The sequence below is a fragment of the Dinoponera quadriceps genome, unplaced genomic scaffold, assembly GCF_001313825.1.
Source record: "Dinoponera quadriceps isolate SergipeBrazil2010 unplaced genomic scaffold, ASM131382v1 scaffold405, whole genome shotgun sequence".
NCBI lineage: Eukaryota > Metazoa > Arthropoda > Insecta > Hymenoptera > Formicidae > Dinoponera > Dinoponera quadriceps.
This window is the reverse complement of record NW_014554754.1, coordinates 3,421,516-3,431,867: the sequence shown is the minus strand read 5'-3', so window position 1 is coordinate 3,431,867 and position 10,352 is coordinate 3,421,516. Positions and strand designations below refer to the sequence as shown.

Below are 10,352 nucleotides of genomic sequence, written 5' to 3'. Positions count from 1 at the left end.
GGGGGGGGGGGGGAGCGCGACGGTGAAGACATTAATAACAGCCGAGGTGGATTATCGCGGTTCGATTCTCCTCGATTATCGGAGCACTCCGCGGAATCTCTCGCTCGGTATCGCCGGAAGCGGAACGAGCGATTCCCGTCGCGCGAGCCCGCCGTTCATCCCTATTCATGCGTTTCGAGGTCGACGGAATCCGCCGTTTCGCGATGCAAGCGAAATTCCTTAAAACGCCGCTCGGAAGGCTTCTTTCGTCGACTGTACGCGGGATTCGATGCAATCAATCTTCTCCCTCCCTGCCCGCCCTGTTCTTCACTCTCCCTCCCGCCACCCACCATCGAGACACGAAAAGCTCGAGAGCACGCGAGCCCTCGATAAGACGAACGAAAGAGAGCGGGCGGCGAAGCTGCCGACGTGTGTGGGGCCTCCGTGCACAAGTTTGCGCGATTCCGATCGGCGCGACCGTGAGCAGACGGCACGTCCCGATGTAATTCATCTTCCCGCTGCTGGCCGGCAAAACGTTCCGGGCAGTGCATCCAGACCGTTCTTGCGCTGGTACAAACGAGGCGCGAGTTCATTCCGCCGTCGCCGCCGCGATGCTACATCATCTTCTCGTAGCGCAAGCTGTCAGCCGCCGAGAGCTATCTCTTCCTAGTTTCGGTAAGAGGAAAGCGGAAGCTGCGAAGCTCGCTGAATAGTCCCGCGCGCGTAATACGTCGGTTCCTACCCGCTCGAGGATCGCTCGCGGACCGGTGAAAAGGGTTATATTGATACCGGGAGGAGAGAGCCACGTCGTCCTTGTGACTCGGGGGTGAAGCTACGCGGTCTTAGATCTGTGTACGAGGGATGCAACTGGAAAACTCCGCGACGAAACAGCGTCAAGGTGTGCTATATATTTCCAAAACATTCCGGGTCGAAATTTTAGTTCCACGTTTAGTCTTCTCAAAGATCTTCTATTGTGCTTCGTTGATGCTACAAATAGGAATGATTATTTCCAACTAGGAGTATTATTTCCATTCTCTCCGCTTAAAAACTTAACGTAGAATTAAAAATTCCCCTCCGCGAGATTTGTTTTTCTTCTGTAGTATGAAAGGAACATTAATAATGTTGCTTTCCTGATACAAATGGAAAGTTATTTCTATTTTCCCCACTCGAAGACTTAACGTAAAACTAAGTAGACTTAATATAGAATCAAAATTTTGATTCGGGATGGTTAGGTATTGAACGACCTGTATAACGACTCTCGTTGCTCTCAGTTTTCAGAGTATCGTTAGCCGTTTTCACAGCACTTCGAGCACAGTAAGCTTATTATATCAACTTGCATTAATCCTATATTGTATAATTAGAAGTTAAATTTACTTAATCCTTTTATTGCTAATTTCGGAAAGTTCGAGATAAGGACTCGTAAGAGTAGCTTTACCGCCCGTATTTTTATTTTAGAATCTTAATAAAAATATTTAAAATATTTCAAGAAATTAATTTTTAATTTCATGATATTTTGATAAGTTTTCGTAGTCGTTAATAACAGTCCAGGGATAACGTTATCTATGTGAGAGGGAATTCTATAAAGGTATACTTAAAATTATACGAGGCTATACACTGAATGGGACTCGCGTTGATATAAATGAGGCGCGAATTCATCATTTTCCCGTAGCAGGCTGTCAGCCGCGATGAGATATCTTTATTCGAAGTTCATTAAAGGAAAGTGAGACTGCAGCTTGTTGAATAGCTTTTCATACGTATGACGTTGATAACATCGCTTCAAATGTGGTCAGGTCGAATGAATCGTTCAGTGATGAGCGAGCGAATATAATTATATATGATAATTTTTAATATCACAAAAATTAATTATATATTAAATTATATTAATCAAATATAAAAACGCAAGTGTGCGCTTTAAAATTATATTATTAAATTTGTATTATTAATAACTTACATTTCCCGTTCAGTCCGACCATAACGTGGCTATTTCCACTTACATTTCGAAATTGTCTGATTATAACGCGACTTTTACTACTTCCGTACGGAATGGACGATTGTGTGAAAATTGTCAATTAATTTGCAGATAGCGAATTAAAGAGTTGAAATAAAATTTTGACTAGAATATTAAAAAATGGTTACCTAAACTTTAATGATATTTTTATAAACAAGTGCGCATACGGTTCTCAAAGGAATATAAATATATACAAGCCCGTCGACGACGTTCACGAATTTTTCCATTTACGTCCCTCTTGCGAAGTAGGCAGTAAAAAGACAGTCTAGACCTTCACGAGACTCCTGAGATTAATACGCAGGAGTATGCGTGTATAATATAAAATTTAATCAACGGTATATAATTACAAGCTTCTATCAAGAGATCAGTTTAAGTGCACGATCCTTTCGCCCGTCGTTAACATCCTTGACAGAATCGATTTCGAACGCGATGCATTCACCGCATCCTTCCACCGATATCAACGAGATAGGAAATTTATTCGCTAAATCTGAGGATCATTTTCTTCAGAATACTCGATATACTTCTAACACTTCAATTAGTTATTTGTTATTTATTCACTTTAGTGAATGAGACGCGGTGGAGTTTTATCTTTAACGAAAATTCTTACGTTTTCGTTGTATATCGAGCATCGATAAGTTAAGAAACAATGGACATTTTGTAACTATGTTGTGAAATAATTAGAGCAAAATGTGATTTTTCAGTGTAGCGTGATATAATCCACGATATCTGTAGGTTTCGAACAAATCGTTCTCGATATTAAACGCCATGCCGATACAGACTACACGAGCGAGAAAGCTCAGAGCCTATTTCGTACCGCGATATGTTATCTTCCGGGATCTCCACCGGGTTCTCCCCAGCTTCCGTATTTCCTGGCCCCATTGAAGATCGAACGTTTCGAAGAATGCAATCCACCAGATTGTACTCCAATATTCTACAAATGACGTTCCTCGATTCACCATCCTCTCCGTTCGTCTATGAATCGGGACATCACGTAAGATGCTATTTGCCAGATACAACATACACACACACAGAGGTGCGCGCACACAAAGTTAGAATACGTGAGTAACAGAAGGAATCGTGGCCGATATTCGTACAATCGACAATTTTTACACTTCTATCAAAATCGAAGCACGTAATTTATTAAAAAAAAATAAATTTTTTGAAATACTGCTAAATATATGCAAATCTCTACAAAACTATTTTTAATTAGTTATTAATTATATTTATACCTGATTATTCTGGAATTATCTATTTATTGGAAATGACGTCGAGCTTTGAAAATATAGCTGAAAACGATGCATTTTTATGCTCGGGTTTCTCATTAAAATTCATAATATTTAAAACATTTAATTCACGTCACTTTAAAAATAAACGAGTCAATTAAACGTTTGCGCTGTACACGTACAGCTGTTGTATAAAGTCAAAGCCGAAAAAAGAGAATACATGAAATCCTCGGAAACGTTGTCGACAAGCAATATTTTGTTAATTTTCGTGACATGCGCTATCGTTGATCGGCGGTAATACCCATCAACTAGAACGAGCTTGCAGCATCGGGAAATAAAAATGTAAATCCTTTCGAGGATATTTTCGTTATCACGCACAAACAATTTTCGGTTTACTTGACGGGAACTTAAAACTTCACTGATCAATCGATCGATAAATTCTAATAACCTAAAGAAGATTACGAAGAATTGGAATATATTCAGTACGTATTTGTTAGATTTATCCCTACGAATACGTTAGGAAGCGGTAAAATTTTTATTTGCATGGCAGAGTATAACCTCTGTATTAATAATAATTGTCATTAATAAGTAATTTTCATTAATAGCAATTGTCTCACGTAAGACACTGAAATTTTCATCGCAGGAAAAATTGAGATCTATCTCTCTAAACCCAGACCTGAGTTTTTCGTGCGAGGCAAGTTTCACGTAACGACTATTAATATCTGAATATTTAAACACGAGGTGAACGATCAAAGAACCAACCTCCCCGGTTATTTTTAGATGTCTTTTGTGTTGTGAAACCGAAAATCGCGAACTCGATATCCCCATTCAACGGCAGGCGGGAACAAAGTACGTCACCTCGTGGCAGCGCGGCTAAAGCAAACAGAACTATTAAAATGGAAATTCCTTTGTGCGAATATACACATACTCGCGAAGGGGCGAAGTTCCGCAAGATTTTCGGCACGCCGTATACTGCACGGGCCGAAAACAAGGTCAGTAGCAACGATTGTTTGACGATAGTTTGAAGATAGTTTCGGGCGAGATCACCCCCGACGCGGAAACTTCCTGGCGATTCGCGAGCTGGATAATACCCGTTCCTCGCGCTTTTTTTCTCTCTCCTCTCCCTCTCCTTCCTCCACTTGCGCCCGTCGTCATTTTTTAAACTTTCCTCCGCCGGGAAAGCGTGAGTTTCGCCCGCATGCGCGCGCGGTCGTTTGCGCAGAAATTTAAATGATTTAGCTTCCAACCCGGGGGAACAGGCGAATTTTTGATGTTCCGGCAGAACTTCGCCTTGCAGATATTTCTCTCGATGCGGGAGAATAGTCGGATAATGGCGGCAGAAACGACGTTTGCCACTCGATGCGCCTGGCTCGTTTACTCCGCCGCGAGATTTTAGAAGTATGAATCTGAACCTGTCGGCTCCGCGTATCCTTATTTATTAAAGAGCAACCGAATCTTTCATTAATTACCGCCACGTGATCTCTTAAACTCAGTTTCGAGAATTCCAGCATTATTTTTGAAAATGTTATTCGCAAGAAGGTTATTACACCGCGCATACGTAAATGCTGCGCCCCTCAAGATTAAACTTTTAAGCGTTCTTTTATCCCGCACAAAAATCCTGTAAAATATATTTCCAGAGAATTTTCCTCGAAGATATAAACATGCATGAACCGGAAGAGTACAGTAGCAGTCTTGCCCAGCTAGGATATATTTGTAACGTCGAAACAATTTCAAGGCAATATAGGAAATTTAGAAAGCAATGCGAACGACAGAATTACAACATTACCGCCGAGAAACTATATTCTGTCTTACACAACGAATATCCTTTCTGCTACTTTCATAGACGCGCACTAGTTTATTCAAAAGATTACTGACAAATGTAAGGGGCGTACAGAAGATTCGGAATGGAGCAATCTTCGATCAGGAACCCATATTCTCCGAAGTAATCCTGACTCAGTGCCTCAAGCCTTTGAATGTAAGGAACCACATTGTCGGCGTAATTTACTGTACGAAGAGTCATTGGGTTAGTTACAGTATGAATTAACCGTGACCTTCAGTTATTTCACTAGTATTTCCGTATCACCGTTACACGTGTGCGGCAGTCGTGCCTGGGATGTTTGAGAGAGTGCACCAGAGTTTCGTTCGACGATGCGATGTCTACATTGAATGTAGTGATCGCCAATTCGAACGCCTTTTGTGATACATCTAGTAAGTTCGTGTAGTTCCATGTCATTCGCAATATAGTTCCTTCCCATTCACAGGCATATACCAATTCAGGATAACTTCGGAGACCACAGGTTCCTAATCGAAAGTTGCTCTATTTCGTCGACTCCTCTGTACGCCTCTAAACTTGTCAATAACCTTTTCAATCACCTTGTATAATAGTACTGTACGTTGCACAATAGTTACCACTCGAATCTTTCCCTATAATGGTATCAAAGATGATGCTACGTCGAAAATGCATGTATCAGTATGGAACATTTTTTATCCTTCTGACATATCCTTGCACTATAGTAAATTTACATATAATCAATTTGAAAAATATATCTGATCAAACTGTTCATTCGCTGCTGTTATATAGATAAATTTTTCCTTCGATGTATGTTATATCCTAGTCATGTAATTCATAAGTCTGGTAAATTATGCAGATAGTATGCCACATTATTCGACAGGAAATTTTCCGTGTGCACGCTTGCGAAAAATAAAGTTCACCCCGCGGATTAATCTAATACGTAAATACCGCGTAAAAAAATTACGAGTCGGAGATTCGGAACGAGACGTATACGAGTGACCAAAGGTCGTCACAAAGTCGTCGCTGAAACGTGTACACCGAGTATGCGGGGGGCTATCGTTCTGGCGTGCATGCACTCGATATCCTTCGCCAACATTAAACGGCCGCGGCTTTATGGTTTCCGCGGATTGAATATCATGGGAGACCGTAACTACATTAATTATCCTCGCGATTCATCTAATGGAACGGAAAGCCGTTTTAAGCCGTAACGCATTCCTGCTGGAAATTCCTCATTTGTATGCAGTCGCCGCGCCACATTACCGTTCTCGGCCGCGTCACATATCGAGATACTGCCGCGGACCGTTCATCGAGAAAGCGAGGGAGACGTGCCATTTGGCCCGTAATGCAAACTTTTAAGCTCGTCCGCGGCACTCGAGCGCGCCGAGCGTTCGCTATCGTACGTCACGATAAAAGCGAGTGTAACGCGTTCAGCCGGCTGCGGAATAATGTAAAAGCGCGCGCACGTTCGCCCTTCGTATTCGCCGGTTATTTCTAATCCGCTAAAATCTCGCCGATGCATCCGCCATGTAAGCGCCGTGAGCGCGTCAGGACGATCGCGTGGATGCACGTCAGCGAATCGCGATGAAGAGGACGATTTAACCTTCCGTCGAGCGCAAGCGATCTCCGACAGTAGAAATTTGATATTTTCAACGGATATAATTGTTTTTCTCGCACAAAGGGGCAAATTAATTTCAAGAAAGGTCACTTGCGCTAAATTGTAACTTTCTATATTTTCGGAACAAAATGGCGGGAAATTCTGAAATGTTCGTATAATCTCTAATTAATCCCTCCAATAACATATTAGTTTTCATGAAAATTTTAAATGTGGTTTAGAAGAGATTAAAAATAGAAGTTACAAATAAGAACCCGAGGAATAACAGTGTCACTTTTAGTTGCGAGTATCTCAGTTTCTGAATGGTCAATCTACTTATAATCAGTTCTTTATTATATATAATTATAAGTTACTTATAATTAGTTAGTGCCAATAATTAGTTCATATTTAAATCTATATAAAGTGCAAGTTTCAACGAATTCTTGAGAGACTCGTTTGAAGCTACAACTAATTACAAGTCGCTCTCGACACGCCGTGATGTTAAATGACCAATTTACGCTGGCCCCAATCATAAACATCTCAGTATAAATTAAGATGTCGACAGGCGTCCATATAAATAATTCGGCTTGGTACGCCGCGGAACCGAGTCCGAGGTTGCTTTAAGACCCGACTCGGGGGACTCGGAGAGAAACCGCCCTGAACGAAAATCAGAGATTCTCCTAACCGCGTCGGAGCGCTCGGTCGTCGAAAGACGTCCCTCTCACGGGGCGTTTGCCGCGTTTACGTAGTCCAGGTGAGGAATACAAATCAACGGACGCGCAGCGTCGACACGGTGGCGGAGTGGCCTGTTTCCACGGGCCGATTGCCGAAGCAAACGGAGAGAGACCGAGAGACAACCCCCGTCGTTCCACCGTCGCATGACATTTGCATGTGCTTCGCGTGCGACTTAAGGCGGCCCGTAAATAGAGCGACTTCCGGGGGCCGCTACGTGGGCAGGAAACGGCCGAAAGCTCGCGCCAAGGTATTACTCGGATGGCGGAGGTCACGAGGGGACGGCAACGACGGCCTCGCTTGGCAGGAAACCAATGAAAATTTCCAAACAATCTGACTAATCTGCCGTGCCCCCGCGGGCCGCGATCTTCCGCCCCATAAATCGCGGCTCTCCGCTCACGAGGGCCGTAAAACCTAACAACGCCGGCCGCGCTGCCTATATTATTCACGAGCCAAGCCGCCGCGAATTCCGAGCTTCCTCCGTCGGGACGTATGACCGACGCGCTAGTGTAATGCCGTCTATTTCGGAGCGCTGTCTGTATTTCGTACCACGAGTGGGAAGAAAGTCGCCGACTCGAAGACAGTCCAAGTGACGATTACCGCCTAGAACGTCGGATTCAACACGGTACTACTAGGTCAAGTATCGCATTGTGTACGATTCCTTCTCGGGGAATTTTCCCTCTACATTGTCAAGTGATTGAGAGAGTACTCTCAAATTCTTCGAGATGACACGTCTTATTCGGAACGAGTGAAAGTTCACTCGAAGCGATGATGAAAATATCGCCGCTCGGAGAATTGCAAGAATGAATGCGAATTTAAATTATATAGATTGGAGAATTTTAGAGAGTAGAAAACGGTTGAGCTTTTCGGAAACACTGCGTCGTAACAATTTTCAATATTACTTCAACATACGTCGCGCGGTTGATTTTCTTCGTTAGTGTTCGAACAATCGCATTACGGGGGGACGAAAAATTACAAGCATCCTGAATGACGTCTCGCTAGTTAAAACGTCGGGAGAGAAAACAGGGGAAGCCGATACGAGCTGATGGTGATGCGAAGTAAATAAATTACAAGCGCCTGAGGGGCCGTTGCGGAAAAACAGAAACGTTTCGATCTTTATTTAGAACGTCCTCATTCTCGGTGGAAAAATTACGTCGCTTCCGCGTGGACGTTCGACGGAACGTCGAATTTTTCTCCCGACGATGGAACACTGTTCGACGAGAACAATCGCGATTCCGAAAACGGCGAGCGAACAAGAGAGAGAGAGAGAGAGAGACGCCTGGAATTATCTTTAAGGCGCACGCGAAATTCCCGGCACGTGGTCGTCTCGATTTTTTTCCAGCGCGAGGAGCGATGTTAAATGCCGTCGTTTCTCCGCCGAGCGGATAGAACCAACAACATCCATTACAGGTCCGCATCCATCCATTAAGCGACTATGGACGTCGTTTTGGACGCCCTTAATGCGGGAGGTCAGATTAATTCAACGAGGGCGAAAGTGAACGAAAAAGATGAGCATCTTAAGCGTGTTCGACGCGCTGTACGCGCGGAAAGATCCGCGAATTTCACGGCGCATTACCTCCCGCAATCTTTTTATCGAGGAACACGACCCGGGGAACGAGATCCTCCGGCTGTTTCTTACGTTCGTCGCGCGAGTCTGATCTCTCGTGCGATCCTGTCGAAGAGAGCATTCAATTCAAAAGTGTGCAGCGTTGAATTCAATTAATTCCGGCCAGCGGGCCAGACTGCTTGCACACGCACAGTGGAACTCGAATTGGGCCCATGGTGTAAAATCCCTTTCCCACGTATCATTATTTCCAGAGAACAGACTTTTTACATTAGATTCTTAGTTTCAATTAGTTTGATCCGTTGGCTTTTTTGCTCACTCGAAAAAAATTCCTTCTTTCGAGGAGAAATGCGCGAGCAAAATGTTGATTATCCTCTTTTTATACGTGTTCCCCGCGCCCTTCGAGACCCGAGGAGTCTCGTTCGATTTAATCCGACAATCGACGGTGGACTCAAGCGAAACTGCGATCGCGACACAATCGCGGGCGCTCGTGCGTTTAACGATCGCCCATCACGTGCGACAATTATACGTCATTGCCTGCGTGGGGCTTCGAAAGAAGCTAATGCCGCCCTCGTGACGTTCGTTCGTGCGGCACTTTTACCCGTCGAAACGCGTCACAACGAACGGTAGATTCGCTGTAGAGGACGCGGTTTATAGGTTATTCAAAGTTAACGCGCCATGTAACGCGCTGCCCGAGGTTCACGATAAGTCAGGCGCGCTGTAAGTACGTTTTAAAAGGCGAAAAAGATACGTCTCCCCCGCATTAATGCTCGTCTGAAGACACATTGACGACGGCGATAAAAAGAATTGAATGTAAAGCCGGGGGTGTGTATGCGCGGGGGCATTAAACGACCGAGGAAAGGAATTCGAGTTTACGGTCAACGTTCCGCTCAAATAAATGTAATTATCTTACGTCGCAATAGGAGCAAAGCGGAGCGGCGTTACGGTATTACAGCCACTAATTTAACCCCTGTCTTGCTCCCCTGTTCCCCCGTTGAAGGGAGAGCTTGCTGCGCGGTGGAAATAAAAGTAGCGCAGCTCAATATCGTACATCGTGTTGTATGCTGAACATGCAACGTGGTCTCGAATTTATATCCGAACCTTCCTTCCTTTCAATTTAAAGGCGGTTAAAAGGGATTGTTTGATGAAAATTTATACGATACGCGACAAATGGCGGTAACCAGTGTCTGGGAAGAGCAACGCCGATAACGGTGACGCGAGAAATAACGGAATACTGTAAACCGCGAACACAGAAGCGGGAGCGCGAATACCGGTGAGAATGTAATTTCATTCGTCGCGTCTGCAATTGTTCGTCCACGACTACTGCCGCTTTAATAACGTCTGGTGCGGTCGAAAGACAAATTACCATGGCACTCGCGTCCTCCGGAAAGTGCCTTCTAGAATCGTCTTTCCTGTATCGAGAGAGAAAGAGGAAAAGGGGGAGGGGGGGGGGGATAGATCGA

At 44.1% G+C, this 10,352-nt stretch overlaps 1 protein-coding gene across 1 annotated transcript in view; it reads left to right on the top strand.

Moving 5' to 3' along the window:
* The window catches only part of LOC106741318, a 206,265-nt gene that overhangs the window by 127,790 nt on the left and 68,123 nt on the right, over window positions 1-10,352 (top strand). The window lies entirely within an intron of this gene.